Source organism: Bacillus rossius, chromosome 16 (assembly GCF_032445375.1).
Source record: "Bacillus rossius redtenbacheri isolate Brsri chromosome 16, Brsri_v3, whole genome shotgun sequence".
Lineage (NCBI taxonomy): Eukaryota > Metazoa > Arthropoda > Insecta > Phasmatodea > Bacillidae > Bacillus > Bacillus rossius.
Window position 1 is genome coordinate 10,753,086 of NC_086343.1, and position 11,119 is coordinate 10,764,204.

Consider the following 11,119-nt stretch of genomic DNA (forward strand, 5'->3'; position numbering starts at 1 on the left):
ATTTACGTTCACATTGGTCCAATCAAAACTCTCTTAGAAGATATAGTACATAGATGAACTGTTTGCAATAATTAATTACCACTATCTATATAATATATATATAATATATATATACATACATACACACTGGTAATATAAACATTTATTTGCTACTTTCTGGTATTTTCAGTGTGAAATTAGAATTTTGGCAACCTTATAAATGCAATTTTTGTATCCTTTGTTGACAGGTCGTGTTATCCGAGTCCAAAGCCGAACGCCCCACTTGCATAGGTGGCTGTGAACCCTACATTTCCGGAAAGCGGTGAGTGAACATATTTTTACCTTCATTTTTTTAAAGATAAGCTGCCCTTTATTTCCGGTACGTGAATGTACGCGCAGTGCAATTCGGGAACGACATACGCGGGGGCTGCAGTCCGCTCGCTTAAACCGCGCGTGACGTGGTTTTAGCAGCTGGGTGGACGGACGTGTCGGGGAAATTGGGGTTTCTCGCGCGCGCGCGAAGGAATTGGACGCACCTCTCGAGATGAATGGGGCGCGCTCGATAATCGATTGCCTACCCCCCACTCCCTTTTCCCCTCCCCTCCCCTCCTCCGAGGTGGCTAGCTTGGGTCTGCAACCCTCGGATCCCTCAGGGAATCCCAACCACTTTCCAAGTTACCTTGTTAACTTTACTTTGTACTGCGAGACATTCATTCCAGGGTATTTACGTTCACCCTTGCGTGCTTCTTAAAAAACTATCCTCGTCGGAAACACAACCGGGGGAAGAAAAAAAAATCGAAGACTTTAAATGACCTTTTTTTCTCGATAACAGATTTGTGGTAACACTGATTTGTGATTTTTTTGACCTCTTATTAATGTTATAAGATTTAGATACCTCAGGGATAGCAGCGTAATTCTTTTTGAGAGTTCATATCGACAGAAGAGATTGCGACCTCGATGTTGGATTAAGATTATAAATAGGTGTAGGTGCTTATTAGTTAAGTTTGTTCGACTTTTGAAACCTTACATGATCTGAGTTCTAACAATAAACTACGATATTTGTGAAGCGTTAAAATTTTTAAATCGATATATATATACATATATACACACATATATGTATGTATATAGTCGATCAGAACTTAAGTTCTCCAAATAACACGATTTTCATATTTAAATTCATATTACTGTACGCATTGGTTCGGAACCGGTATTAGTAGTGATATTTCTATAAGGGAATGTTTTCACCGGTTTATTCTTGTATAATTATCCCGGTTGCAAACGATTTTGTGGTGTTCGGTTGGAGTTCATACAGACTGGTAGGCCTACATGTTTGGTTATTAATTTGGGTTATATGTCAAAACCTTAAGTTTATTGCTTTTTTCTGGATTAGGTTGTATTTACTTTCATAATTAATTTCTTGATTTTGCCCATGATTTGAATTAAATTTGTAATATCACTATAGGTGCATATTTATAAATAATTGTATCAAGTCATTCAGTGTTTATATTAAAATGTGTTTTTTTTGTTTTTTTTTCTCGATGCCATGCTGGTATGTTTGTGACTACAGTTCTCGAGACCTCGCAACTGTTGTCTAAAGAAAACCTACATGTTCATCCGTGCTATCGTCGTCGTGTTGTTCAAGACTATCTGTTCAGTCACATCGCTGGGTTCCCCTATGCGTTTCTGTGTTGCAGTTGTGTTGTCCATATTTTCTGTTCAGTATCATTGTTGGGTTCGTCTGCTTGTCGCTCTGTTGTCCAAAGTCGTGTTTTGTCTTTATTTACTGTTCTTGTTTCAACTGTCTCGTCGTTGTCAGCCAACTGGGTTCGTATTTGTTGTGACAATTTTTCCCCTAATTCCTTCTTCGAAATTCTCTGTGGAGTGTGTGCATTTAACTTTTGACATAGGATAACTTTGGCCTGTTTTCAGTTTGTTTGCATATTCATAATTTTTTTCCCCGTTGCTATGACCAATAAACATGCCTATGTAAAAAAAAAACGTTTTAAAACAATCTTTTCCATTGCAAAAATCATTCAAAGATCATTCATAGTTTATTTAATGGTTTTAAAGAATTAAAGGGCGATCTGTGTTTCAACTCTAGAATAAACTTGAAGCATGTATTCATGTGGTGTACAGTTTCGAACTAACCGTTTGTATACAAACTTGTCGTAAACTGAATAATTCTTAGAATTTCATTCAGAAAATAATAATTAGAGTTTTTTTCCCCGAAAACCACGAAGAACTCAAAAGATCCCAAGATTTTGGTAAAACTTAGGTTTTAAAGATTTGCGAGTGACGACTTAAAAATAAACAGTTTTCTTTACATAGGCTACATACAAACTGATACATGCTATAATAACATGCTAAAGTTGAAATATATAATGGTGATTAAAATTGTTTAAAATATAAAACAAGATTTATAAATATAATATAACTATTTACAAACAATCGCCTTGATCTGTGTGATTTAAATAAAGGCCTAAAACAAATAAATGTATAGAAACCATAACCTTAAAGAAAATTCCCCCCAAAGTGTCTCAGCAATACGCGCTTAAATTTAAAACTGTTAACAGGTTATAAAAAATAACTAAAACCACATGTTAAGCCCTGTTGTTGAAGAGAGAAGTGTATTTGAAGTAATACAAACACGTTAAAGTTTCGTACTGCAAATGTAGCTTCTCTTTTCCCGCGCACTTATCGAAACAAACAGGGCGTTACCGCAGTCACACATTAGCAGCTCGTCCAATTACGAGGCGCCTCTGGTGATGTAACCGGAAGGGGGAGAGGTCACTTCCGCCACCATGCCAACCAGAGTAGGTTGTTGGGAAACCTCCCCTCTCCTCCCCCTCCTGCTGCAGGTTTGTTCGTCAATATCGGCACAAGTCGGCAAAATCGCATGCGAAAAATTTCAGAACGCGTGTCTTAAGATATTGTTTCTATTTAAGGAATCAGACCACAATGCGAACAACAAGATAGATGAACATGAAAAAATAGAATGGTATTCCATTTTACAACTCAGTCGAAGGGAGCAAAAGACAAACATGCTTAACGGTATTTATTTGCTAAGCTTGTCAGCTTAAATTCCATTCATCACAACACGAGATATAATAACTCTTTCCAGGTACTTAAAATTCGTAAATCAGTTTACAAGCACTCTTTCAACTACGTGGCATGTAAAATATGGAATGATCTGCCGGGAGAGATGAAACATATTTCACTTTTATCGTTCAGGGAACAATATAAGTCCTTCCTATTACAAAACAAGGTTTATTAAAGGTAAAGTTAAATATTTGTTATGTACTGTTTATATTTTAGGTTTTGTTTTTGTTTTAATTGTATTGGTATGTAGTTAACCTAATGGTATTTAGTTATGTATAATAGTGTTTTTTAGTGTCACGTACCAGTTGTAAAATACCCAAGAGCTGGATTTGGCGTGACTAAATAAAATTAATAAATAAAATTCCATCAGAATTACCATCCCTACGAGTTCCCCCTGCTACTCTTGAGCTGAGGCAACTCGCGTTGCACGACCGCTTGGCGGGTGGGTCGTCCGGCCAGGCGCTTGCTGCAGCAGTCATGACTCCGTCGCTACTCCGGGAGTGGGAAAGATTTTTCATCCAAAAGGTTCGGGAATATCGAATATAGAAAGCCGGAATATCGAACGTCAGTATAGCGTTAATGGGCCCACCCACCCCCGCGCATTCATATAGCGTGCATAACTTAAAAAAAAAACCTCTTGTGATTTAAAAAAAAAACTGTGAAGATACCAGAATTGTGTCAATTTACGAAAAGCATCTAAGAATGCGCTGAGACAGGATGAGTAGTTCTTTTTTCCGTATTCCTTTTTGAAACTACCTTTTTAGCAGTTAAAATGTTTATTTTCAGATTAATTTCAGTCATGAAAGTACCCGGTACAAATTCTTGAAAGCACTTACGTTACTTGCATCACACCTTTATCATCTTTTCTCCGCCATATAATGTTATGGTCGCCGCTCAGATCTCATAGTTGGCCTATGCACGATTATAAGATTGCCCGTCAATCCACAGCCTTGCGCTTAGAGGCGATACCGCGTTAGAAGCACCAGCGAGAGTCGCACTTATCGTCCCCCCCCCCCCCCCCCCCCTCACTAACGTAAATGAACCCGCGGGCCCCCTTAACGGGAATATCAAATGTGTAAAGTTTTTAATGTGAGATGTAACCCACCAGAAAACACGAAACACTGTAATGGAATTCAGACAGACAGTAATGACAAACTCTGAGAAAACTAAAACGTTGGCAGCACAGTAAATGCAAGCTGGGACCAAAACAAACGGTTGTAAACCACAAAAAAAAAAAAAAAAAAAAAAAAAAAAAAAAAAATCAGAACGCTAGCAGTTAATTTTTTTCCCCCTGATTACAGAATGTGCTAAACTATAGAATTGTATTAAAGACCTTTCACGGTAGTTTTTTTAACACTCACAGGACTCGTTAGCAGCTATACGACGTCACGACCTCATGTCTGCCTAGCCAATGTTGCCAACCATAAAGATTCTACACACACAATCATCTCCAAACTATGCCATTTTTAAGGGTTTTTACTAGAGTAAATTGTAATGCAGTTTTACCTTGGACCGAAAAAAAATTTCCTTATGTTCTGGCTACCCTAATACCTAATATAAAAACAACCAACATTTATATCAATTTTTGTATAGTACTAATCTATAATATTTATTTTTAAGAGTTAATTCTTGTATCCAATATGCAGTCAGCAAATTTATTATTTTTTTAATATTATACTATCCCGCTTGAATAAAATTTTAGATACAATTTTTGATGTGTAACTCAGAGTTATTAATAGGTCTCGGGTTTGTAACCTTTTTGATCTAAATGTAAAAAAAGGAGCTGGGTTTCGTAGCAGTAACTCATTGTGAATTACTGAGCTTGTATAATGATCTGAATTAATTCAATTCAAATTCACCAATCTTATCTTAGATAAGCCTTTTATCAGCCCGAGCAGTCATGTGTACCCCTACAGTAGTATTGTGAACTAAAACTGCGTAGAAAACGAATGCTCATTTATTTATTTTTTACCTGCACCGAGAAAAATATTTCCGTGACAAAATATTTTGACGATTTAGCTAAATTTGATGTCTAACGAATTTTTCTTTTTTCACCAAACAAAATATACAGCTGAGCCCGCAAAAAAAAATTAGGTCAGCAATATACGTACGGTTGAATCAAACATATGAGCGTGTGTGTGTGTGTGTGCACGGTTGAGTTAAACTTTATACACATACAGACACACACAGTAAATCGAAAAAATATTCTGTAATACGAAATAGGTATTTTGTTCGTCCAACAAAATAGTTTTGTATAGTTTGTATAGTTTGTTGGCTGTGCAAAACCAATTTTCGTTAAAACATATACGTATTTGTATTCATAAACACAGGTAGGTGTATTTTTGTTTCGACAAACAAGCCTTTCTCAGCGTGGCCATGCCGCGGCTGCGGTTGAAATACAAAAAAGAAAAATAAACAGCTTTTGCTTGTTGGTACAACACTTCCCCGGCAGAGAGCTCGGAGATATTAACTGTGGCTTTCTGCTTCTTGGCGGTGTTTCCGGAAGAAATGTAAGCAGGAGGAGGAGGGGAGGGGGTAGAAGTGATGGAGTAGTCTGATAGGAGCTGGCGGCTAGGGCTTTTAGCGACCCTTACAGACTCCTTTCCGCCCTTCTGGCGTACTCCCTTCCCCCCTCCCGTTCGCTCGCCGTTTCTCGCTACGATACTGCAACCGCCATCGCCGCGTCTTCTTCCCTTTTCCCTCTTCCCTTCGTCGTCGAGTTTATTTCTCCTCGCGCTAAGAAGATAATGGACAAGGCCCCCCCCCCCCCCCTCCTTCCGTTTCCGCCTGAAACATTCCGTAGCCGACGACAGTCATCGTTTAATTCCGCTGGTGGAAAAAGTTAACACAGTTATTAAAAATCCACTCCCTCGGTGATGGTGGAGGTTTTAAGGGGATGGTTTTTCTTTCACCTTCAGCGTGAATATTCTTCACCTTCTTTTAGGCAGTTGATATGCAAATTTTTCTAAGAGTTGTTTCGCATTTAGCACATGCGGAACAGCCAAGCTGTTCCGTAATATGTTCACAATCCCAACCCCAGTACCAGGAACAGTTAATCCTTATACAGAACCTTTGAAACCGTTGCTTACAAACAATTCCGTTTTGACCGTTATATTCTGTACTGTTGATTACATCTAATAGGTTTAGATCCTAATATTGATTACATATAGTGGGTACAGACCCTAGTGTTGATTTCATCTAATAGGTATAGATCCTACTATTGATTACAGCTTGTAAGTACAGATCCTACTGTTAATTACATCTAATGGGTTTGGACGCTTCAGAATAATTTTGTAGGCATACAACTCTTGGTACAGATTCTTGAAAGCATCACATCTTTATTGTCAAGAAATTGTTTGTCATACGACAAGAAATATATTGTAAATTTGTACCACACATTGCTATGGTTATTTTTGCATGTATGAAATAAGTTTTTCGAGATAAGTAAGTATTTCTTTAACAAAATTCTAACTGATGTTTCATTGAAGCATAACTTTTAAATCATGTAAAAGATAATCGAATATTCAATAATTTGACTATTTTGTTCTATTATTTTGATTAATGTTCGCAGTTAATGTTGGAAAGGTATTTAATGAACAGTTTACAAATAACTAACTATTGGAGGTACTGGAACAAAAAACAATAAATGCCTGGGCAAGAATCCAAAATCAGTATTACTGCGAATACTATTTTGTAGTGATACAGTTGTTTTCATGTAAGTGTACAAATTTTCAATAATCTATTATTTTACCTGAATATTTCTGTTCCATTTACAAAAATAATTACTGTGTGGTTTAGACTAAACAATTGCAGAGGGTGATTGATAATTTTTTTTAGGGCAGTAATGCAATATATTTTTATATCTTTATCCTGGAGGGAGAGGCTACCATTTAATTTTTTTATTGTATAAAATAAGAGTTGGCACAATTAAAATATCAAACTGTATATTTTCAAATAGTAATTTATCCTAATTGTTAATACCAATGATAATGATATGAATGTTTAAGAAGCAATTCCTATTTCTAGAGAATAAACATGAAAAGAATGAAGAAATGAATCTAAAACTTTCTGTCCTGATAAAATGCAATTTTGTTACAGTGGTGTAATTTACCTTCGGGTTCAAGTTATATTCCTATGTTAAATATTATATATATTTTTTTAAATTTGTAAAACTAGGTTCTTTGGCGCCGAGATATATATTTTTTTCCTCTGCAGGTGACATACTAATATTGTTAAGTACGTTACTTTAACAGGCCACACACCTCGGGAGTTTAAATGCAGAAAGAAAAAAATTACCTTTAAAAACTTCACATTAATCCTTCTAAGGTTTTTTTTTTCCAGTGACTTTTGGCGCGGCGTATGGAACTAGGTTTTCCTTGGGTTAAAGCGTTAATTTAAAATTCCCGTTCTGTAAATAAACATTTTTTTTTTTGGACGAGAGAGACTTCTGAAATATTTAGAGGAGAGAGACAGAGAAAATGTTGGGGTTTATTTACTCGCTTTTAATATTCCACGCCCGTTGACACGAGAGTTCTCTTTTTTTTTTGGGGGGGGGGGAGGATGGGGTTGTGTTGGGGGTGGGGGGAAGTATTGTGCCATACTTAGCCCGCAGGTGTGTCGTGTGACGTAAGCGGGAGTTTCCACTCGGCAGTAGCAGAGTCCTGGGACTCGACCGTACGGAAGCAGAAGGAAGAGGAACGCTAGGAATAACTACAGCGCCTGCTTGTGGATACTGCATACGTCCCTGGCGTGCGAATGGGTGGGAGAGAGAGAGAGACGGAAGCGCCACAGGGACGAGAAGGAAGGCAGAAAGTTGAAGGACAAGGAAACACACGCGGGCTCGTGTAGGAACTTGTTATAACTTTAAATCTCGTTACGGAGGAGTTGTGCCAGTGAAACCTCCCCCCCCCCTCCTTACCCCCCAATCCGAGTACAGTCGGCGGGAAAAGATTATTTGCTCCGCTGCCGCCGGAAAATATGAGAGCATTTTTGTTCGTCTCGTCTCAACACTCTTTCAATGGAACAGTAACGGGAAAAAAATTACTTCCTAGTTATACGGCTTATTAAATTAGTACTCAGAAAATAAAATGCTGTACTTTCACTAAAGATTACTTTGGAAACCAGTTGTCAAGATAGTGTTACTTTGAACAACACATGGCTGTGGTTATTTTTGCATTCATGATACTGGTAATACAAAAATTGGCGCATTAATTAAATATTTTAATCGATGTTTTATTCAATTATATATATATATAAAACCATGGAAAATATAATAGGATATTCGATAATTGGACTTTTTTTGTTTTAGCATGCTTATTAATGTGTATTGTGCGCAGTTAATATTAAATACCTATTTAGGAATCGGTTTAAAAATAAATTTAACTATTGGAGGTCCTGGTATAACACAAAGCGTAAATGCGCGGGTGAAATTCCCAATCCAGCATTACAGTGAACACTTATTTTGTGTTTTCATGTAAATGTACAAATTTATAATCATCTGTTATCTTACATGAATATTTCTGTTCCATTTACAAAAAAAAAATTCAGTGTAGTTATTAATTTTTTTTCCTTTTCAGCTTTTGTTTAGTTCAGAATTTCCTACAAATTGAAAAAAAATAATGGTTAGATATGCACGAAGCTCTAAAGGCTGTATGTTTCAAAAAATCAAATTATTAATGCTTTTTGATTATTAAAGGAATACAGTTTTCAAATTTTAGGTAATTTCACTCCTGTGCAATTCAGCGGAATCATTTGGCTTATCGGTCGGATAATTTTACTGCCAGCTTTCTGTATGGTTGAAAAACACCCACACATATAACCAGTTGGGAAAATTTTGTGAACGGCGATGGATATTTCCAATTTAATTTTATCATGTTCCCGGCGTATTTAAGTATCTCACTCACGGAGCAAAATTATTATTTTTTTTCTGCCTTTAACTTTGTAGGTAGTTTGCTGCGATCATTACACAGAAATAATTACTCCTCCCAACCTCTCCACTGAAAAACAAAGCCAACGTGTGTCCTTTTATTTCCTTCCGAGAGTTTCTCCGACTAATAATCTTGCTCTATTGGCGAAAGTTACGTTTACGGCGTTAAATAATTAAAAATTCGTTGGTCGACTAAATTTAGCGCACCAGGTGTCTCGCTGGTCAAAAAGGGCTTCGCGCGATATCCATGTAGCAAGGCATGCATGGCCAACACTTGTTTGCAGCAACCCGTATCATCAACCAGTCTGCGGCTAGTCTTTTCGATTTGTTGTAAGGGCATCAGCTCATGTGCTCTATCGGCTGACTAATAATATGGAGCCTTGGTCGCCCCAAATACACTATAAATAAACCAATACCGGACAGTTCTTATGTTACAAACACGGGCAAGCATGCAACAAATAATGTGGCGTGACACTACAATACATTTTCTTATTAGTTAATAGTTAAATAATGTATTGTATAATTTGGCGAAGGAAAAAAAACACCTTTTTCAATACTGTTAGGAAATTCCAAGCACTGGAGGTGTATTTTTAAAGTATACAAGCTTCACTACCCGGCGTTGCCTAGGCTAAAACCGGCTGATATCTTGTCCGCTAGTTAAAGCCAAATATATAGCGCTATATGGCAGTGTTGTGGATATAGAGAAATGACACACAATTGCTGTTTGTATGTCTATGACCTATGAATTTCTTTTCAACCCATGGCAATTGGTTGAAATGTTTAGAAGTTGATCCGCCGCAGCGCCATCTAGCAGCGAGTTACAGAAAATTTGGATAGCAATGAAAACCTTCTCCATGAAAAAAAAAAACACTTCGATGTGCCAACTTTGATTGTGATCGGTCAAACGGTTTCATACATACAAACATCCAACAGAAAGTAAAGTTTTTTTCTAGTATAAAGTTTGGTAAAGTACATTTCAAACCAAAATACAAAATTAATACTGTACGTAACTTAAATGCTGTCATTTATTGGACTGGTGTGACAGAAATGGCAGATTTGTCGCTCAAAAAAAATGAGGCTGTCTTATATTGGTTTATAGTGTATTTGGTCGCCCCCCTGCTGTTTTTTTTTTCTTTCCATTTTTTTTTCCATTTTCCAATCAAAACTTGGCTGGCACAAGATATGTTAAATAAACACTGCTCTTCTCTCTTTGACTGTGTCAGTTCATCTTTCTTCCATCCTCATCACTTTAAACATCTTTCCTTTAACACCGCAAACCCCCCCCCCCCCCCAAAAAAAAAAGTCTCTTTTCTTCTCTGACTCCCTCAAGTCCAAACTTGGCTGCCTACACCAGCTCATTCGACGCAAAAATTTTCACTGTCCGCTTTTTCAGCTTTCAATTAATTTTGTTGCATGTTATCAATGTAATAATGTGTTCGATAATAGCAGTTACACTTGCAGCATAAACATTTACATGGCACACCCAATACAACTTGTTTCTGTCTCCCCTACAATTTTGGTCTCAAATTTATGTAGAATACTGGTTAAAAGATATCCAGGGATATTCTTAATTTGGATACTGTGTTTACTTAAGCTTCAATTAAAAATATTGTGATACTGCTTGAAATAAAGATTCCGTGCTAAATTTTTGTTGTTTTGTTTGACATTGCACAGGACTTAGTTTTGGCTACTTGTTGAAATCAGCACTTGTGAACTGGTGTGGTGATTATTACAATTTTAGTCATCCGTGTGAAGTAATAAGTTATTACCCTCGCGGCGCTTACAGACTAGAACCTGTAAGTATGTGGTTGCAACTAGGTGTAGAAGGTCTGGGAGATATGATTAGTGCCTTTACATGCCAATAATTGGGAAAAAATAGCTCAATATTAGAATTACAGCAAAAAAAAATATAGAATAATCCAAAAGGGTTTGGCCCAACCCCCGTAAGAATCACCTCTGAGTATTAAAAAAACCCTTCAAAAACCCGAAAGTCCATGTACTTGCTATATTTACGTCGCGACACATAATGCCCAAGGGATACCGGCGTAGATTTTCTTCGAAGATCTATTTATCTTCTATTAAAATTCCATTCATTAACTTTAATTTATTATAAGC

At 36.9% G+C, this 11,119-nt stretch overlaps 1 long non-coding RNA gene across 1 annotated transcript in view; it reads left to right on the top strand.

Annotated features, from left to right (window-relative positions):
* The window catches only part of LOC134540011 (uncharacterized), a 63,900-nt gene extending 62,861 nt beyond the window's left edge, over window positions 1–1,039 (top strand). Inside the window, exon 3 of the long non-coding RNA XR_010076382.1 lies at window positions 228–1,039. This is a non-coding gene — a long non-coding RNA (uncharacterized LOC134540011). The remainder of the gene's footprint in view (window positions 1–227) is intronic.
* The last annotated feature ends 10,080 nt before the right edge of the window (window positions 1,040–11,119 follow it).